Genomic DNA, 22,511 nt, shown 5'->3' with positions numbered 1-22,511 from the left:
TAAGTTATTAAAATTTCCATCTGCTTCTAAAAACTGTATGGTGACTTCTGTCTTTGCCTAAAATTTAAATAATTACTGTACAACATCAATTCTTGAAAGAATTATGGTTCTTGAAAGAATTATGGTTCAAAGCATCAGCTACCTAGAACTACTGTGCCAAGAAGTTTCTAAGAAAAGGTCACAAGCTTCAGAACTAAGGTGTTAACAAAACCAGTGTTATTAATACATTTTGTCTCTTTTGCAAAGAGTCTATATAGTGAATACGAGTAGCAAAGACAACCTTTCTATTCTTAGAGATCATCTGTTTCAAAATGGTTAATGCTCTTATTCCGTGGGATTAAATATAGCCTTGTATCTGTATTTCATCTTCTCTATTCTTTCCCTCAAATATTTTGCTCTTACTATGCTCTTACTTCACCTAATGACAATTGATAATTTTTCCTTAATATTTTTACGACAAACTAAATAGAATAAGAAATAGACATTGAATCGTTGAAGATAAACATACAAAATTTTTAAAGTAGCAATTTGTTATTATAAGTAACTCTTGTTTTATGAGAGTAATTTAAATGACATTTTAAGGAAATTCACAAACTGATTTTGAATACTATAATAGAAAATTCTACCCTAACCAAGGGTATAGTAGGTAGTAGAGAAAGATTTATCTTTCAATTTGAGAGAGAAGCTTCCTGCATTTTTTAAAGTGGTCAGTTTCCAGAAATATTTTCAGACATGATGATTCAGTGAGATACAGAACTTTAGTAAATACCTGGACATGGTTTAGGAACTGTTTTGAGTTAATTCAAATATGACATTGCTTAGGTGAGATTAGAAGAGATCTGACCAGAATGCAGTGGAAAATTTAAAAGAATATTAAACACGATGAAGATTCCGTATCATCAAGGTGGGATTGTAATGCTTTGATGTGATCTAAACAAAAGTTTGTAGTAGAAGCAAAGGCCATGTTGTCTTTGCCATTTAATCAAGATATATTAAAACAGAGGAAGTGGCAAAGCATATTTTAAAGGGAATAACAAAAAATCCCAAAAAACAACAGAGTGGAGAGGAGACATCAAGCCCAGGTTCTGATGAATTCCTTGCAGGGAGAAGAAGTCAGTGGTTCTTAGCAGCTGATAAACTGGGTAGCACCTGTCAGCCAGGGGAGAGAGGAGAAGATGTCCTGCTGCCAAGCCAACAACTGTGGTGAAATTGCTCTCCTTGGATGAATTGATCATCATTATCTAATTGTACTATTAACACACACCTTCATTCCTAATTTACCTACCTTCAAGGTACAGCTATACTTCACTAAGTGTGCAATGGTTTTTTAGGGTGATTTTTCTCTTTCTCAGGTAATTATGGCTGTCTTGAAACTAGTCATGTATTTTTAAACTTGTATTATTAGGTTTACAGAGTTCCTGCATCTTAGATAATAATGAAATATGAAATGAAATCTGCACCATAAATTTTATTGATAATGTGGATTGTAAGACTTAAAAATGTCACAGAAAATCTACTAGCATTGAGGCATAGCCTCCAGTGTGCTAAGACTGAGACAGATGTACTGTCTGAAGAATAACACAGTTATTAACGATCTTAGAAACACACAGCTTTACAAATATATATATTTCAAAATATTATTTGATTTATGATTAAAATTTTCTGGTTTTACCTGAAAATACTCTGAGTCTTTAAAATTACCATGTTTATTTTTCCTCAAGCTAGTATTTATCAGAAGTTTTCTAGTGAATTCTGCACAACTGCTTCAAAATAAGCTTAATTATGATTAGGTGTTGATCAGCACGGCTAATGCTTACCCAAAAGAAATAGGGCACAAAAACCTGAAATTGTAGGTATTTAGGTTCTGAAGGGCACAGAAAACCATCAGAAAATCACAGTGAAATCATCAGAAAAAAATCACCACAAAGCAGTTTAAAGGAGGGAACACTATAGATTCAAGTTTTTACACATTGATACAGCACTGTCTTCTATTTGCTGGTTTTTGTTGTTTTTTTTTTTTTACAAAGCCATGTCATCAGCTTTCTTAATTTTTCTTCTTTTTTTTTAACATTAATACAATAAAACATATTTCAAACTTCTATAGGCCCTTGTATATACATGTATAGCTTTTTACTTTGAATAAATATATTTTAGGAGCCAGAAAGAACATTTATTGCTGAAAAAAAGAGGCATTCCCAAGACTGTATTTAATAACTTTGCAAATCTTCCTGTCAACCATTCTGCATGTCTAAAATACTCTATGCAAATGATACTTTAAACCCTCATATGTCTAACTCTGATGACATCTGTTTTGAGCACTGTCTAAAGGAGCAGCAAAAATCATTGCTTACTGTAACACCAGAATCGATGTCAGAAATGGAACTACAAACAGCTTGAGGACAATTGAGTCCCTTTAAGTATAGCACCTTTGACACTGGTTGGTCTGTCAAGCCTCAGTTATACTGGAAGAGATATTTTTCACTGATGTCTTTTCATACATATGACTCAAATTTGCATTGAAATCTCTAAAACCTATGCCATTGAAGCCTATGCCCTATGCCAAGATAGTCAATCAGCATCCATTTATGCATTGTGTTTCTTAAAAGATCAGCATTTATAAAATTCAAGTGCTTAAAAATATATATATTAGTGTATTCTATACCCAGGTCAATGAAGTTCCTTCTCACGATTCTTAAAATCTTTGTAAAATAACCAACTTTTTGGAGATAACTCTATTGACCCTTAACATTAATGCTTCAAAGCTGTTGTTATTTCAGATCTTTGCATTTGTACTGCTTTCTCAGGATTTTCAGTTGCTGAACTATAAAGCTTTATATGATACCAAACACTAGACCTGGGAAGAAAACATCCAGTAGAAACTGCTTTTCATTTCTGAAAGATATTAAATTTTAATACAGTCTCAGTATGAAGTTTGCTAATCAAACGTCAGGAACATCTTAAATCTGTCAATAAAGGCCTTAATTCAACCAGGGGGTAAAATCAACAGGGAAGGTGAAAATTCCAAACAAGGAAAGACCCTTTAAGAATTGTGTTTGTAGTGCCATCTGCTTTGGGTTAATTGTTCTCAACAGGCTACTCAGCTCCCATTTAGTTTCTGTATTACTTATTAAAGAAGCCACGGATGCTTAGAAATATGTCATTAGCATTAGCAAAGTCCTGATGCAGCGATAACACGGCCTGATGGATAGACCTACTTGATTCTAACTTTCTATTCTTCTTTATGGGTGAAATAGCAATAACAGGTACTAATTAGCAAGCCTGATGTTTGTGCAATCTTGATAGGCAGACTTATATAAAAAAAAAATTGCAACACCTTTGGTGACTCACAGTGATGTGAGTTGGTCTTTAAAACAGCTTCTCTCCAGAGATCAAAGCACTGCTTAAAATTTCCTATGACATAGAACTCTACACTATAGGAAAGAGACACTTAAAATATTGGGAAATAACAGTTTGCACTTGTATCTAACAGTTTGATCTGCAGTGAAATGAATGGAATGGGAGTGCTACCATTCGTATCAGCAGGATATTGCAAACTGTCTGTCCTCAGAACTGCAGTTTGAGGGCAGCAATCACTGTAATGGAGATAATGGAGGGCAGTGGAGGGAGGGATCAGAGAAAGGTAAACTGAAAAGAAGGGAGTTTTGGACCTTTCACCTGTATCTGTTTATAGGTGTTTTTCCTTTAGAAAGACTTAATTGGTGTGATCTTAAGAAACAAAGAATACATGGAAATATTTCTATTTAATAATAAGTTTTTTAAAAATTAATATAAAAATAATTAACCCTCCCAACCAAGCAACCAAAATTCACTGAAAACCCTCATTGGGCTGTGAATTGCAAAAATCACAATCTGATAATAGACCCATTTTTTGCATTAATTCTTTTATCTTGAAAAGGTCTCCGAACATAGCCTTGCTTAATAAAGTTCTGAGCTCTGATCTTTATACAGTGTTGCATCTATTTGTACAACACTCCTTGTTTGTTTCCATTCAATGTAACAGTCAGTAATAAGTTTTTAAACCTTCAGCCAAATCAGATTTTTAGGGAGGAAAAAACTCTGGTGTTTTCAGCAATGAAGGTAAACTTAAACTTCCAGCATATTTAGCCAAGCTTAAATAAAAAGCAAAGAGTAAATACAGTAAGAAAAGAATTTCTACCAAAAGGGTAACAAAAATGAGATTATTAATAACTCATTTGATGCCTACATTATGAGAAAATGCACATGGAACCTCAGACAGAACATTGATTCCATTGTTTTCAGTGGGATTATTAATCCTTTTAAAGTTAGCCAGATTTTAGTTTTTAATTTCATCAAGTGTATGCAATAAATACCCAATAAGAACACTACAGATAGTCTCTCTGGAGAGTTTGCATTCATCTCTCCATCCATCCACCTACCTTAAGACGTACTATAGCTTCCACTGAAACTGTCTATATGCGTTTTTCCTAAAGTATTGTGATATGAACAGATCATAATTATCTATTTCCACCACTGTGCTACCTCTCACCATCTATTTGTGGGGTTTTTTCATTTTTTAAAAACACCTTCATTCTGAAAGAAGGCTTCCATGAATTGTAGTTGAAGCACATGCTTCAGAAGAGCAGTGGAAGACACTGAGGAGGAAAGTAAATCTGACCAAGGTGTAACAGCAACTTTTAAGTTTGCAGCATTTTTTAATTTTCTGATTTTTCTTTGTATGTAGATTTGACACCCTACCTTTTTCTGGAGGACTACTGTAAAACACTTAAGTCTTCTGAACACTGACTCCATAATCTTATTTTCAATTGTTTAGCCTAGAAGAAAAGTATATGAAAGATCAAGATCTGTTCTAACACCATTTATCACATTTCTGTCAAACTCAAATATGAAATTGCTTAGCTGCTTACTGTGAAGAAGGGCTATATCTTTAAAAAGGCTAGGTGTCAGAGAAATTAACTGTTTGATATGCAATGTGAGCTTTTAAAAAGGTGACAGCTCTGATCTCTGTGCTTGCCACCTTCAAAATCTTGTCATAAGCAAAAGGAGAAACACTGCATATATGAATCTAGGAACCCACTGGCAGCACTGTTAATGTTTTAACGCTACAGTTCTACAAACTATTCAATTAATGCAGATAAAAGGCTTATTAATGACAGATTTAAAGCTGCTGTGCAATCCTTTGGCCCTTCCTGGCATCTAGCTCTTTTCAAAGGGACTGTGCGCATTTCTTGAATATCCCAGGACATCCTTAAATTAACAGGCCCCGCTCCTGAAAGGTTGAAAAGAGAAGTATATAAGACATGACACCACCATTCTGAGGAATTTGGAAGGGTGAGTATGAAATTGGGTGAGCTGGGGAGAAGACTGTCTCTCCTGTCCTGAGCTTGTTTGGATTTATTTTATGCATTTTTTTTACCCCAGGCAGCCGCTGTCTGGATGTTCCCAGCTAAGAGTGAACAGTTCCCACAGCCTCCTCAGGGGCTCTGTTAGCTGGGCAGTGGCACCTTTCCTATGGAGACACTGACACAGCTCAGGCTCAGGCAGGGGAGGCAGCAGGCACTTGACCCAGAGGCAGGAGAGCTGCAACCAGCCCAGCCCAGCCCTGACACATTGTTTGACCTACGCTCCCTACCTGGGACCCTTTATGAGTAAAGGAGAAAATCATAATTAATGGGCTGCCTTCTAAGCAACTGGCAGAAGCAATAGTACCCAAGGCAGACATGGATAAGTGCTTTACACAGGGGTAGAGACAACATGGCATTTTGGAGAGACAGCATACCTCATAAATTTTTCAGAATTCTTTGAAAGAGATTTACATAGATAGAATGCATTTGGATTTAGAAAAAATTTGTAGAAGTCTTGTCATGGGGAACTAATCTGTAAGTGGATATGAAAAAATAATTTCTTGGATTACCAATTGGTTTAAGATAGCAAAGAAGAAATGACAAAAAAATGGTCAACTTTCAGACTAAATCTAGGCTATTGGTAAGAGTCCCAATATACACAAGTACAGTATAGTTATAAATGTCTAGAAATAGATTTAAATAGTGAGTCAACTATCCTTTCTGAAAATACAAAAGTATTCAAAATATAATAAACAAAGACTGGCTTTGGGAGTCTTTAAGTCACTGGTAGCTTAAAACCAGTGGCCATTTATGAAGTCAGCTCCCTTCAGAGATGTCCATTTTATTTTAATCTAAGCATACACTGCTGATAGAAAGATCTATGAAACCACATCAGTCTCTTGATTTAATCTGACTTTTAGATAGATACAAAATCTTATGATTTTTAAAGATTTTTTAGTGCATTCAAAATGAAAACTAGGATTTGAACAAAATTAATGTATTTTAATTATATTTATACAACTGACACAATGGAATGTAATTCATAATGGAATATAATGCTGGACCCACAATATAATCTATTTCTATTTTTCTCTTTGTCCTGGATGCTTTTTATCCACAAAGGTCTATAATTCAGAATGCCACCAATGTCTCTGTAAGTAATTCTTTGTCAGTGTGATCTGCAATTTTCATACAGTGCATTTTGAATGAAAATATGGAGGGTTCACAGAAAGAAAACATTTATAGGAAACTTACCATTCTAACTCAGAAACTTTAATATGTTCCCAAGTCAAAAGAAGAACTGTCCTGTAAGAGAATATCCAACTATGTTTTCTCTAGTAACTTTTTATTCTGAGGGGAAGCAAACTACTTTAAGTAACATAAAGGATGTTCTGATCAGTATTATAATGAAATTTAATATTTGATGTTAGATTATTAACTTATAATGAATTTTTCCTTTTATTATTGATGCATGATCAGTATTTTAATTGGGTTCATCAATGATATCATATCTAGAATTCAGCACAGCAGGAAAATTAACTGATGGATTGATAATAAACATGCCTTATTATAATTTCCATTTCATATGCTCTTCAGTAAGTGATTTCAAAGGTGAGCCATTTTGTAACTAGAGCAAGCACTTAATGTCTTGCTTATTTAAATGAATACATATTAGTGCATAATTTTATATAAAGCAAAAGGATATATAGAACCAATTTTTAAAAGCAAAAATAGACTTTTTCTGAGAATTTAAAAATATGATTCATAACACTGAATACCATGAGTTTTATGATTACCTCTTTCACCAGAACTTAAATTGCTCTTCACTGGTCTATAGTTTAGTGAGAGGAATAAGAAATTGTGGGGGGGGGAAAACAATTAAATATAGGAATTCTGCATGTTGCCTAGGAATAACAGGCAATATTCAGATTATGAGGATTATTTTGAAATAAAAAATCACAAGCTTATTTCCAACTTTCTTTCTGTTTGCTAGGATATGCCATAGACAACAATGAGATAAACAGTGGTGTATTCAGATATACTTTGACGAAGGTCAGCAGTAGCTCAGATGTAGAAATTGAAATACTCTTTAAGAACTGAGAGATAAAGGTACCTACTTTGAGTGTGTTATAAGCTTCATACCTAATTTTTAAAAATTAAACACTTATAAACTAGCTATAAATTCTTATTAATCTCAATTCATCTGAGAAGTTAAATCTTTACCAAGCATACTACGAGTATTTCCTGTTATCAGTACTTGGATACCTTTACCAGGGACATTGGTACAAATTAATAGTCTGATTATTATAAGCTTCATACCTAATTTTTAAAAATTAAACACTTATAAACTAGCTATAAATTCTTATTAATCTCAATTCATCTGAGAAGTTAAATCTTTACCAAGCATACTATGTATATTTCCTGTTATCAGTATTTGGATATCTTTACCAGGGACATTGATACAAATTAATAGTCTGATTCCAAGGCAGACTATAAATAATCAGTCCTTAGGCATCCGGGAATTTTCTCTCTTCTAAATTAGTTCCTTCTCATATTCTCTTGAGATAAAAGTGAGAGAATGTGACTTACATTTTTCATCAAAAGCAGCTCTTTACCAGAAGAAATATAGTAATTCTCAGATTTTTTTTTCTGTTTTGCTCTCTAGTTGACTATTTGCATGATTTATGAACTTCATCATATTGCTAACAATCTGGACATAGCTTTCAAGATTCACTCTCTCTGTTTTTTAGTTTACACAACCCTTGTTGAGTCATCATTAGATACAATAATCACCTCACACTGGATTAAAATTACCAGCTGCATCTTTTCTATTTTGCTTTCATTTACAAGTTGCACTTTAAATGTGGGGTAGGTCTTATTCTGGTACTAATAAGCACTTATATCTCAGAGTATTCCCCTATTTTTTCTCTGAACTAAGAGAGATTTGATTATTAAAAAACAAATTTGGGAGACTAGTATGCAGAAAATGAGATTTCTTTCTTAAAATCTAAATCAAATGGACTGTTTTTAAAAGTAAACATAAGAATCCATTGTTTGCCTCTCTTAAAGGGCAACCCTCGAGCCAATTTTCCAATAATTTTCCAGATTTGTCTACAAATTACTTTGAAGGAATATCTACACATTCCTCCCCCCACCCCCCATTTTTTTTGCTTTTACTTATTTCACTACTTTCATGAAAGAAAGCAACTTCTCCTTTGTGAGGAAGGTACCTTCTCCTTAGTGAAACCATACTCCCATATTTTATCTGGTTAAAAACTCAAAACTGGAATTTTCTCTTTTTCATTGACTGCAAATTTCCTGTGGGAAAAAATATCCTTCTGTGTTTTTTTTTTCCAAGTTCCCAAAACTATTTATAATGTATGACAATTATTATCCTTTCAAGAAAAGGTTTTAATCCAGTCAATTCTTTCATACCATATGTTGTCTGACAGGAAACAAAAGTGTGAATATTTAAAATTTCCTCAAAGTGATAATTTTAATAAAGACACATTCAGAAGAGTTGCTAACAGTTTAGGAAAAAAAGTAAGAAGAATACAGTGTGAATGTGTGTGTAAGTGTGAAAGATGTACACAGTCACTCAAGGAATAACTGAACCATAACTATGGTCCCTATGCTTTCTATTTATTTATGCACACAGAGTCTTATGCTTATACATGAGTTTCAGTACAAACCTGCTTGAAGACAGAAAACTAGTCTCTTTTTATTCTTTGCAGGAATCAAACTAATCAGTTTTAATCGTAGTTGCCAACTTGTAGTTTGTCCTTCACACTTCACTGGTCAGCTAACCATAATCAGCACACATTACTTGCATACGGCTCAATCCTAATTACTCTTCTCAGCCTACAACGCAAACAATCAGAGATGCATGGTCTGAATGCTGACTCACGTTTTAAGCTTTAGAAGTTTTCTCAGCTGCTCTACAGACTGATCTCCAAATATATTAAATCAACCAGAATGCATACACCAGACTGACTATAATACAAATATATGGGGATCCAGGGCCTTTATTTTGATTACAGAACATACTCGTTCCAAAATTATATACTAATCTTAAATTTAAATATGCCATCCATTTCCTTGCTTGGATCTAGAAGGACTTAACTTTGAATTAGAAGTTGTCAACGTTATTGCATTATCTTTGAAAATATGAAAAGTGTTTGTGCACTTCATCCAGAATCCAGTTGTAAGAGACTAGAACAAGAACTCTGTTAAAGGAATATTTTTTCGTGTTTTTCTACAATTGACTTGTCATATCTCCCTCTCATGCTGGCCACTGGAATATATTCTGTGGGTTTCACAATTTCAGTTCTGGATGAAAATTCATCAAAGTGCTATTTTTTTCACTGTGTGTTAATTGAATTGATAATTTCATAAACCTTGATAATATTGGGACACTTGTAATATACCTATAGAGAGACACAGAAGAATGGCTGCAATGCTTGATTATCTGAGACAGAAAAAATTTCCTCTTGGATATTCTGAGCTGATGACACACTATATAACTGAGAAAGAGCATCAATCCTCGCTCCGACCAATATTTAACAGGAAGAAATCTAAGGTGATGCAAAAATAAGCATTTCGCAGTTTATGGATAAGAATATTTGGACTGAAGAAGGTATGAGTCTCCAGGAAATAAAAAGCAAAGGATATAGGGAGGGAATTAACTGATAATTTGTTTTATATGAATTGGAATGAATTGATAATTTGATAATTTGTTCTTTGTAGAAAATGAGAAAACAATGTATAGCATGATATGGCTCTTTGAGTTGAGATGCTATTAGAATGGTACTTGAGTTCTGTGTCTTTCATTGAAGACAAAATAAATGCTGACATAAAACTGAAGTATTCAGCAGCAATGGTCTAATCTTAAAAGGAAACAAGAGAAATTTCTACAGAAGTTGGAGTTTACAGAGTAACACAGTTAAGCATTTCTGAAGAAAGAATTTGCCTATTTTTTTAATGCTACATTCAAAAGAAAAATGCCTGCATTTTAATTTTTTTTAATAAAGAAGATTAAAGAGAACACATTACACTTATAATAAATAATTTCTCCTCTCCACAGAATTAGCTTTAGAAACCAAAACAGTAACAGAGCCTTACTGACCTCAATAGGTTTTCTGGGAACTTTTCAATATATATGGAAACAAAAATAATGAAAATAGGATGCTATTTACTTGAGCATCTCGCAAAAATCTTTTCCTTGAATTTTCCTCTTAGCTTGTCAGAGAACTTGATTCTGCCTCACAGGTGTGACATGTGAAAGGAAGATAAGTTTTTCAATGCTCTCCCTGTGTTAGTGTAAATATAGAACTACAGGCTCTTAAATGACTCATAGAACATACCGTTCTTCTTGAAAGAAATATCTCAAATTAAGTTTGGCAGAGAAGTTAAGAACACTTCAGGACAAAGCTGCAAAGACATTGTCTTCTAGAGAGAAAATATTACTTTATAGTTCAGAAATGAAAGCAAAGGCTTGAAGAGATCTTCCAGTAAATATGTGAAAGTAGTGTATCGGAACTCAGGACATCCCTCTGGGTGCCCTGGATGGCTTGAGCCCCTGACCAGGGGCTCAGAGACCTTGGCATGAAGCCAAAGACACCTGTGGCTTTGATTTTAATCCATGGAAAAAATTACCAACCTTATATGAGAATTCACAAGCCACAAGAGTTTAAGTAGAATGATAGTTTGTTACAAGATAGAAAAGTAGAATTTTGGTTTTTTATAATGAGGGTTCAGAAGCCAAGATGGAGGGATTTGGCCGTGCCTTGTCCTTCTTTTTTCTTCTTCTTAGCTTCCATCTTCTGGATGATGGTGGCACTTCTGGATTGGTTTAGAGTAGAAACACACTGTCTAACACAGGTGATAGGTATTAGAAAATTATTGTAAATAATGTACACATAGTTTTTAGTCTAAAAAGATAGCACCATCTCTGAGACGGTCAGTGTGCCTCGACCCGACCTGCTAGACAGACCTCAGCAGGTCAGAAAAAGAATGTTTTAGATAACAAAGAATAAACAACCTTGAAAACCACAGCCGAAGAATCCTGACTCCTTCAGTCTCGGGGCTGGGAAAAAGAGACTTGCTAACACCTCGCAGTCATCTCAACCCCAGAAACCACAAGAGTAGTGATCATTCAAAATTTAATAAATACATTCAGATTCTTTAATCATGTAAGTTGACAAAACCCATAATCATTTTTATTCCATAAGAGAAATTGTTTTCTAGGAAAAAAAACCTGAAAAAATACTTTTTTTTGTTTGTTTTCATTATGATTTTAAAATAACATTTACAAACTGAGGTTTTGGGAACCTGGAAAATAAAGAAAGAAAACTTGTTCCTTGTAAATAGTAGCTTGCAAAGTACTAAAAAAGTAATTGCAAAAATTAGTCCGGTTTTCTCAATGTATGATTATTTTTTGTTTGTTTATAGGACTAGAATGATGGAGGACCAGAAGGTCCTGAATTCTGAAACTCTGAAGATCTTCTATGCCTCAGTCTTTATTAGCACGATTAATTTTCAAGAATCCCAGGTCCCAGAGATCAGAAAAAAAAGATGGAGCAAGGGAGATGTACCCTTGACATAAAATCAGGTCAGGGAACATTTCAGAAAATTTGACATACATAAACCCATGAGACCTGATGGAATTCATCCACAAGTGTTGAAGAAGCTTGTAGATGTCATTCTAAGGCCACTTTCAGTAATCCTTGGTAAATCATGGTGGCTGAGAGAAGTATCTTAAGACTGGAAAAAAACAAATGCCATTCACATTTTAAGAGACAGAAAGAAGACATAGGGAACTATGGTGTCAACCAGCCTCACCTTATTTACTGGGAAAGTCGTATTGAAGCTACTTCTGGAATATTTTTCCAAGTGTTAAGGAAACTTTACTGGGTTGCTGCATCCTCATCTGCTGCTGTGTCTTTGAGTGCCCAGCCACTTGTCTGGTGCCCCAGGTCCCTGTGCTCTTTGTTGCACAAAGTGTGGGCACCAGTTCACTCTTGCCTCTGACTTCCAGCATTTCCTGCCATGCAGAGCTCAGCCTGCAGCTCACACAGCAGCTTGCACACCAAGCTACCTGTACGAAATATATCCCTCAACAAAGGCACATGAAAAACAAGAAAATCATCAGGACCAGTCAGCACGAGTTCCCAAAGGAGGAACTCATGCTTGACCAATATGATAATTTTTTTCACTAACTGACTGGCTTGGTAGACAAAGGGAAATTACAAATATTGGCTACCTGAACGTTTATAAGGTTTTAGCACTGACATCTATGAGATCCTCACAAAGAAGCTGTTGATGTTTGGGCTGGATGAACAAAATGTTGGTGGATTGAAAACTGGCTGCCTGATCAGCCCCAGAGGGTGCTGATCAGGGCCACAAAGTCTAGTTGGAGCCAGTGTCTAGCAGTATACATCAAAAATGAGTCTAGTCCTGGTTAACATGTTCATAAATGATCTGGATCACAGGACAGAACGTAGCTTAAGCAAGTTTGCTGATGACACAAAACTGGGAGAAGTAGTTGATATGCCAGAAAGTCATGCTGCCACCCAAAGGGACCTCAAAAGACTTGAAAAAGGGTGTGAAAGGAACCCCATGAAGTTCAACAAAGAGAAGTCCTGAACCTGGAGAGAAAAAACACAATGTACATGCTGGGGGCAACCCAGATGGAAAGCAGCTGGGCAGAGAAGAGCCTGCGGATCCTGGTTTTCCCCAAGTTAAACATAACCTGGTGAAATACCTTGTGAGAGAGGAAATCCTGGGCTGCATTAGGCAAATCCTGGGCTGCATCAGGCAAATCTCCAGCAGGCTGAGGGAGGTGAACCCTGCCAGCTACTCAGCTGTGGAGAGCCCATATCTGGAGTATTTTCCCAGTTCATGTTGTTCATGCCCCCTAGGGGTAAGAAAGACATGAACATACTGGGGGGAGTACACTGGAGAACCACAAAGGTGATGAAGGGACTGCAGCACCTCTCCTATAGGGAAAGACTGACAGAGGTGGAACAGTTTTACCAGAAAGCTTAGGAGGAATCTTATCAATGTATATAAATACTTGAAAGAAGATGAAACTTGACTCTTCTCCATGGTGCCCAGTGGCAGGACAAACATAACTTGCCAGATAATTTGAACCAGATAACTTCCAGAGGTCCCTTCCAACCTGAACCATTCTGTGGTTTTGTGATGACTGATGAATAAAATAAATGATGAATAGCAGGGCTGCATTTTTTTAAGAGATTCAGATTTTACTTTAAAACAGATGAGCTGTAAGGCCTCCTAAGAATCTTTAAATGGTATGGTAAGCTAGATAAATAATTGGATGATAAGACTTTTCTCCTATGAGAAGCCTCAATTGCAGTTTCACTGTTTATGTACCAGATTAATATTAAAGTCATCTCTGACAGTGGTACCAGCAATTCTCAAGTGTAAGCTTAGGGGACTAGCACAGAACTGTACATCTGTAAGATTTGCTTTAAACACATGATCATTTGAAAAAGTCATGACATGCATTTAATTGAACTGTGTCTTATTTTAGTTTCAAAAATTCATTTTCAAGGTTGTCTAAATGGCTTAGAAATATGATGTGAACATTTGCCCTGCTGATATCTAATCTTCTGAAAGAAATTCATGAATCTGGCTACTAATGATTTGAGGACAGCTCTCCTTTCTTATCTCCTTTCTTATCTTGTACTTGTCAACATGCTTGGGACAATTTCCATTTGTTTCTAAAACCTGTCAAATGTATAATTAGATTTGAATCCCATTGCTTTAGGTGATATTTTGGCAAGCTGTTTGAAGCTATTATGGATTGTCCTCCTTTTTTATCTTGAAAGAATGAGTACAATGTCCAAAAATTTTTATATGCTGCAGGTAATATATTTTGACTGTGATAACAGTATTGTAGAAAGTGGCTGAAGAAGATGCTTAAGTATAGCCTGAAGCAGCTTATATACCTAGAGATGCATCTGTCAGCTGTACTACTGAATAAATGCATAGATTACACAATTTTTCCTTCCAGTAATATAGGGTAGCAGTGGCTCAGTCTTTCAAAAATGCTCCCATTAGTACCTGACAGGGAAGCTGACAAACCTATACAGTATATGCAATTACACATGACCTTTCCAGTGGGTTTGGCATGATTTTGAAAAACTGACTTCTTCTAAATGGCAAATCTTTACTGCTACAGTGTATTAGAAATAAATTTCTGTGATCTGGGAATAAAGCCTGAACAGGTGTTGTATGATCACTCTAAAAACTGAGACCCCAGGATATACTCAAGATCAGCAATCCTATGAAAAAATTCATATCAAAAGCAGTGAAGATTCCACTTCTTTATATTTCTTTCTCCCTCCAGGATATATGGGCTGACTCAGCTGGGGACGAGATATGTGCAGAGCAATTTGATTGCTTTCTTACAGCTGTAAAAGACATGGAATATGGGACATAGCCCAATTTTTTTCTGTTTGTGGCTTCCATTCTCCATTACCGTTACGCTGGAGGAGGATCTAATTTAAGATATTTTGTTGCCCATCCCTTGCAAGATTTTATGACACCCTCAGGTGTGCTGATTCAGCTGTGTGGTCTTGCTCTAAACCAGACGAGTGTGACAAGCCATTTTAAGAGTAAAACACACTATATCTTTTTTATTTATTTCAGTGGATCATTTCAGGAAATGTAGGTTATAGTAAGGTGACACATAAAGGAATTGAAAAGGGATTGTAATCTTTCCTGGGGAGCAAGAAACTGTGGAAACCAAAAAGGCAATACCCTGGAAATTTGCAACTGCTGCTGATGTGTAACTAATATAAAATGATTGCTTAATCCAGAGGAGAGGCTTTTCATATAAAATTCATTCTTAACACTTGTTATGCTGTTTACACAACAGAATATAATTTTATACTGTTCTACAATAGGAGAGGTTAGGTTTTTTGTTTGTTGCAAAGAACTAAGAGGAGAAATAATATTGTTTCTTTTAAGCCTGAACATTCTTCTTGTCAGACAGGCAATAAGTAACAATCTGTCTCTTCCTCTAATTAAAAAGAAAACATATCACTCATATAGAAATTCTCTTTCTGGATAGCTTTCTCAGAATTAATAAATACTGACCTATCAAAATAATTGATACCATGTTAGCTCATATTAGCTGAAAATATGGTGCACTTTTGTAGTGAATTCTTTCCTTCTTATGCTACTCAGGTCTGTGTTTGCTGAGCTGTTTTCTCCCTTTCTGCTGCACAGTTTTGCTGAAGATACATTTACTCAGAAAAAATTCTACTGTTGAGAGTCTGTACTTGATTCTGAGTCTTTTAGAAATTCTTTCCTGTGACCCTTCTTTACATATTCTTATGATACAGAAGGATTTTCTTCTGACCCCATGCCCACCACTTCCCTTTAAGTAGTTGAAGACTGCAATGAAGTCTCCCAGAGCTTTCTTTTCTCCAGACTGAACAACCCCAGCTCTCTCAGCCTGTCTTCAGAAAAGAGCAGCTTTATTCCTCTGATCATCTTCGTGGTTTCCTCTGGACCCAATCCAATATGTCCATGTCTTTTTTGTGGTGAGGCCCTCACAGCCAAACAGGTGGGGTCTCATGAGAGTAGAGCAGAGGAACAGAATCATGTCATGATAAAAATTTGCCTTGTAAGCTATTGTTTGAAGAGTCTCTGAGCTCCCAGGAATGATCTTACTTAAACACAATGGAAAATTTTATGAGAACGTCATTAAGCAGTAACTGACAAAATTATGCTAGAAGATTAGACAAGAACATCTGTATTGCACAGGCCATAAAGCATTTCCTGGAGAAAACACACTACACACTTATCATTCATGTTTCATACTACTTGAGAGCTGCTGAATGATTAAGGAACGTGAATCTTGTCATAAAGGCAGAATAATATACATTACCATGAAAGTAATTCTGAATATTTATATGTAATGAATATAAATCCTTAGGTTTTATATTCATTGAGCCTAGGGAAGACCTAGGGAAGACATCTAAAGTAATTTTCTCTATGGCACCAGGTTTTGGGGTTTGCAGTGTATATTCTCATTTTAAAATGTGAATTTCAAAATGAGCTAAAAGATGACCATTCTGAAGCATGAACCTAGTGAAACCAAGCATTACAGAAAACCAGTATATTATAAAATAAATAGGCTAGGACAAAATCAATTCAAATTTATACCTCAGATTACTAAACCTTTTTTTGAAAAATACAGGATTTAAGACCTGTGATTAGACCTCATGTTAGTACCCTGTAGAATCCTCCTTCTTCAAGATGGATAAAAAACCTCAACAAGCTGCAGACAATACCTCAGTAGATGATCAAACATTCTGGTATCATGTCGGTGCAAATTCCATGACAGATCTCATGACATTTAAAACTATTTACTGATTCACAATGTACTTTGAAGAGTCTCGTTAATTACTTCTTCTTTATGCTTTAACATTCTGTAGAAAAAATTTGATTATATTTCCAGGTTTATTTAAGATCATTTGGTGTAAATAGCAATGCAAAGGATTAAAAAAAATATCATGTGGGACAGCAGAATGGACAATAAATTATGCAGTTTTATGGTAAAAGAGATATAGTTACTTTTTTTTCTAGGTTACCTGTGTGCTTTATTTCATTCAATAAGACTTCTAATTCAGAATAAATGCAAGGTATGATAGTGAAATGTTGATATTTTTAAAAGTGAGTTGCATCTTTCTGCCATGAGCCAGCATATATTGCAGTTCCTTATGCTATGAACTATCATTCAGGGGTTTTCAAACCTTTGAAAACAAGGCTGACTCTTTTGCTACAGAGAGTGAAAATAAGTGTTTATAAATAGGTACTGGAGGATCAATTAATATGTACTCAGGAAACAAGAAATAGAGGTTTATAACACAAGGTCAATGTCTCTTGTTCCCTATAGATTTTTCTTTCTATTGATTCATACCATTGATAATGCTTTCCTTGTAAACTGTTCTCAAGGTAGCCTACAGTGTCAAGATGAAAGTGCTTTTCTCTGTCCTTTTAAAAACACACTAGACACATGGTCACATCTTCACAAGAACTATGTCTCCACAGCAAGTTTGCACTATGTGTGATTGCTTTCAGGGGAATAAAGATTTTATAAAAAAACTGGTGATGATGAAAAGCATCATTAACATTGCTTTAACAATATTTCACATTTTGCAAAATATCGCAATGACCTTTCAATTTTTGAAGAATATCTTCCTCAACTTTCTCTTATCTCTGAATCTGCCTTTTTTGTGCATTTGAAAAAGATAATGGAGGTTTGATTTCAGTTGGCAAAAAAATGTGGAATTAACATTTTATGAGATTTTTCTATCTATTTTCAATTTTTTCAAAAAATTATCTGGATTGTAGAGCTGAGTAAAACTCAGTGCACAGAATAAGAGAATGGGCTGGGTTGAAGGGACCTGAATGACCATCTAATTCCTGCCATGAGCAGGGACAATTTCCATAAGAATAAGCTTCTCAAAGATCAAACCAGCCTGGCTTTGAACACTTCCAGGGATGGGGCAGGCACAACTTCTCTGGGCAACTTGTTCTAATGCCTCACCACCCTCACAGCACAGAATTTCTTCCTGGTATGTAAACCAAGTCTACTCTCTTTCAATTTGAATCCAATCCCCCCTGGTCCTGTCACTACCTGCTCTATGTGGAAGTGTTCAAGGCCTGTGACTGAAACATCTTGTTCTCTCATAATCTAGTGTAAATTTTAGGAAGTTCACATTAGACTAAAACATGAGCGTGTAAGAGCTGGGCAGTAAGTTTTACTGCCATAGGAAGTAACGTGTGCGCAGCATAAGGAGAAGCATGAGGTTTTTAAATACAACTAGAACTGCTCTGCCAAATCATAAGAAAGAAGAAAAAACAGGGATAAAGTACAGCCCAATGACCTTCATGTTTGGAAAACATAAACATTTCATATTGCAAAAATATAAAGCTCTGTGAGAGATTTCTGATGTCTGATTTATCATTTTGCCATGACACGCAAATATGACAGTTGTTGGAGGCAGGTAAACAACGCTAATCTTTTGAGGTGTCAGTAAAACTGACAGTATTTATAAGGAGTTGCATCCTTTTCTTGCACTCCAACTTTGATTAAAAATTCAAGGATATTTTCAAAGCTTTTAAACAAATCTCAGAGGAAAAAGTTTACAAAAGATCTCTAATTTTAAATTATTAATTTTTCATCACTTTCTGTTTTCAGTAAACCCACTAAGTCTGAAGTCATATGACATAATTTTAACTATTTAAAAGTTAGATTTCAAATTAAATATATTTTCCCTCACACTTGCCCTCACCAAGAGAAGGAATGCACCCCAACTAAAATAAGTATCTAAAATACACTTTAGATAATTATTCCACTTTCCATTTGTTATCTTACATGTCTATTTTACTTTTAATATTACTGAATTTAAGGTTGATTTATTCCCTGCATCTTCTGGAGAAGTTCCTGAAATATATGTTTTTAAACTAGTAGTATTCATGGTGTGTCAATCCATTTCCATCAAATCATCCTGAAAAACTTGCATAGCCTTCAAATTTTTGCTTTCTTTACTCTTGTTTTTGATACTTTTGTGATTTACAACATGACAGTTTAAATCATGAGTTAGGAGATTGAACTCTGACACCATGTGCTGTCATTGTGAAGCTGCCCTGGGGCACAGCAGATGCCTTCTGGCAGAGCAATACCAAAACTACACATAGACCTATCAGAGATGCTACAACCATCAGTGTCTGACATACACACACAGGCACACAAAGTTCTCACTTTAATGGGAAACTCCTACATAAAGAGTCATATATTTGAGCAAACTTAGTTAGTTATTACAGAAGTGCAAGGCTTTTTTTTGAAGAATAATTTAGGGCATTGATCATGACAAATAAACATGCCTTCTACACTGCTGTGAAGCGCTTGAAACAGCTCTTGTTCTGCACTGTTAGTAGGTTTAGAAGTTTTTCAGTTTGAAGGCCATGCTTACCTCTATCAAACTTGGAATTCATTCGTACTTGTTTTTAAAAAAAGTGGCTTTACAAGTTCTACACTGTTAGATGTTCATTTCTTTAATGTTATCAATGTCAGGTCCAAAAGTAATCATTGTTCCAAATAGGCAGAGTGTAAATGTTAAATGTTGCTTGCATCACTAGTTGCAAAACAATAAAATATTCTCCTTTCTGTTTATCCAACCCCTCATTCTTTGAAGAATTTTCATCTTGCTCTGGTTTGTATTTTCCAGTCGGATGAAGAGAACTGCAGGTAAGAGTCTTTCATTAGAGGCATGTCTGATTTAATTAATCTTTAATTATTGTGCAAAACAAATGGAAGGATAGCTTCGATCAGCAAATTCATTTGCCACATTTATCAACTAGCTGATCTTTATCACCCACCCAGATGACAGTAAATCAAATGCACACCCCTTTTCAATACATGAAGCAAATGATTAAAGTGCCTGTAAGAGTCCCTACCCTAACTAAATCTAATTGTGTGTGAATAATCAGTTAAGTTGTGTGATGAATGTGCCATCATAGAATCTAGTTCATAACCAAATCATATTTTAAATAATACTTGTTTTAAAAGGAATGCTCTTAAGTCACATCTTTGGGCCTTTCTTTTTCTTCCTCCTTTACTGATAAATAGTTGTCATATTGCTTACATAATTTTGCCTTGCTTTCTCCTTCTCCTTTTATGTCAGCTTTAGGGCCTACTTTCACTTGAGCTTTATAATTGAAACACATTCCAAGCACATATATATATATATAACTTATTAAAAATCATCTTAAGCACAAGAAGTATTACAAACCCTTTATTAGTCCAAGCAATTTAAATATTTTTTCCATTGCACATCTTTGACTCTTAAGATCAGTTTTACTTGACTAAATATCTCCTCAAGTCAAAATGAAGAAAATGAAATCATAACTGTATTTGTTTATTGCAGAATATAAATGGTACACGTTCTCCTTCAGAACACATTTCTTGTCATCTGCTATTCTTAAATATTTATGAACCCATTCTTTTTTCACCTGGACTTCTATGATACCCTATTTAAGGTTTCATGAGACTTTTGTTCATGGAAAAATTTCATTTATAGGACTTAAATAAAGATTTCAAACCTTTAAGGATTTTTTCATCACTATGTAATTAAATAATGAGAAACTAACATTTAACCTTATCTGATACCACAATGTATTCAACCTTTTATGAGTGTGCATATATGAGTTCTTCCCTACTTTTCATCTTAAAAATAGTTCAAGAGAGATTTATTTTGATCTAACACATTAAAGAGAGAACAAAAATTTTGTAATTAGTTACATTTAGTTGGTCATCTAAAACCAAAGAACTAACTTCGAGGGTCTTGAAATGATTAAAAAGTAAAAGGTTGAAGAGGAAAAAATATTTTCTATGCTGGTTCTTTCTATGTACAGAGGTGGAAGAGAGAAAATAAGATTCACATACATCCTTTAAAAATGTAAAATCCTAATGTACAAGAGAGTCCTTGATTTGTTTTTATTTGTATTGTTATTATTACTGTTATTATTTTTAATCATCATCATCCAATAGGATCATCTATTTGGAAGATGCCCTTGGTGACAATGCAGTTTTATTAACTGCCACTTTCAACCATGGTAATGATATGTTTGGGTGAAACATGCACTTATCTGAAACAGATTCAGTCGCCATCAATGAAAATGCACCCATTGGAATGCTAATCCTTCAGGACCTTCAAGAGCTGGTTTAAATCTTCTCCATATCTGGACTTCAGACATATTTCAGATGACTGGATGCCATCCACGGACACCTTGCTGGGTCACTGATGATAGGTCACGTACATATGCACAAAAGTAGACAAAGAAATAATGAAAATGTTTTACTGCATCCCTAGGGAAAATATACTAACAAATGACTATTTAAATATATATTCAACTGAATTTAAAAGATGCTTGATTAATTCAAATTAAGGAATTGTTTATTCCATGCAATCTGGAATCATTGTAATACAATTTGATTTGATTTGTGAGTGTGAATGTAAACACTTATTTCAAACTAAAGACTTTTAGATTTTCATTACTGAAGTATTTAATGGGACAGTTTGCCAGGCTTTTTTTTTAACAGCTATGAAGTGATCTCATTAAATTATTAAGCAAGTGGTTTAATTATGCCAACTTTCACATCCAACTGAAAAGCAGATGTTTTATTGGAAAACATATTTCTTCATGAGAGCAATATCCAGCCACATAGTCACAGATTGAGACCTAATGACAGTTTAAAGGCTAAAGACATTTGGATAGCAAAACACTTTAGTCACAGATTTATGCAGTTTTACAAATTATACGATTCCCTGCTTTGTGGGAGAGAAGTAGGAGGAGTGACTGTGTTGTATGTAGTCCTGGACAGGTCATGGGTTTTCCTGGTCTCTCTTCTGCTCCCTGGGTCCTCTAGAGGTAGCAGAGAAGATCTTGGCTCCCAGTTGCCTGCCTCCAAAGTCTGTCAGGTACTCTGAGTAGATAAGAAAAACCTTGTTAGTGAGTAGATCATTCAAATTATACTTTTTTTTTCTTACTTGCTGTTGCCATTTTTTGACACTCACAATCTGTTCCAAACACATCTGGTCACATTTGCGCTTGCTAATGATCAAAACATTGTTTGCATAATTTCATTATTTATTTTATTGAACACACCAAAACTATTCTTGTGCTTGAGGCATCTGGCTGATCATGTTTTATCTACTGCTATGAAAGCAAAGCTCTTACAGCATGTACAAGCAATGCCTGACTTGTTAATTGCTACAAGTATTGGTGTGCCTTCCTTATGCAGGAAAGTAGCAGATAAACAGGTAATATACTTCCAACTGTCAAGAACCTGTTCAAAATATACAAATGGATGAGTCACTTTTGTTCTCAAGCTTAACAAAACAGATATATATATATATGTCCTCAACAGAGGGTGAAAATGGAATTTATTTATTGGGTTCTCAAAAATAAAATGAGACATTCACAAAAAGATGGATGGATTTCATATGAACAAACAGGGAAAACCAAATAATTCCTATAAGGATCCCTTACAAGTATTTTGAGAGAAATATCTTTAAAATGGTACAAAAATTAACAACTGCTTTGTGATACTGTGAACACCAT

General features: G+C 34.9%; 1 long non-coding RNA gene across 1 annotated transcript; it reads right to left on the bottom strand.

The window, feature by feature from the left end:
- Positions 1 to 4,736: 4,736 nt before the first annotated feature.
- LOC139588723 (uncharacterized) lies at positions 4,737 to 10,616 on the bottom strand. Its single transcript, XR_011678786.1, has 3 exons — positions 10,541 to 10,616; positions 6,600 to 6,650; positions 4,737 to 4,814 (listed from the first exon to the last, which is right to left on the bottom strand). It is a non-coding gene; the product is annotated as an uncharacterized lncRNA (long non-coding RNA).
- Positions 10,617 to 22,511: the final 11,895 nt, after the last annotated feature.

This window comes from Agelaius tricolor, unplaced genomic scaffold (genome assembly GCF_023055355.1).
Source record: "Agelaius tricolor isolate 1412-34295 unplaced genomic scaffold, bAgeTri1.0.p SCAF_3, whole genome shotgun sequence".
Taxonomy (NCBI): Eukaryota; Metazoa; Chordata; class Aves; order Passeriformes; family Icteridae; genus Agelaius; species Agelaius tricolor.
This window is presented reverse-complemented; position numbering and strand designations above follow the sequence as displayed.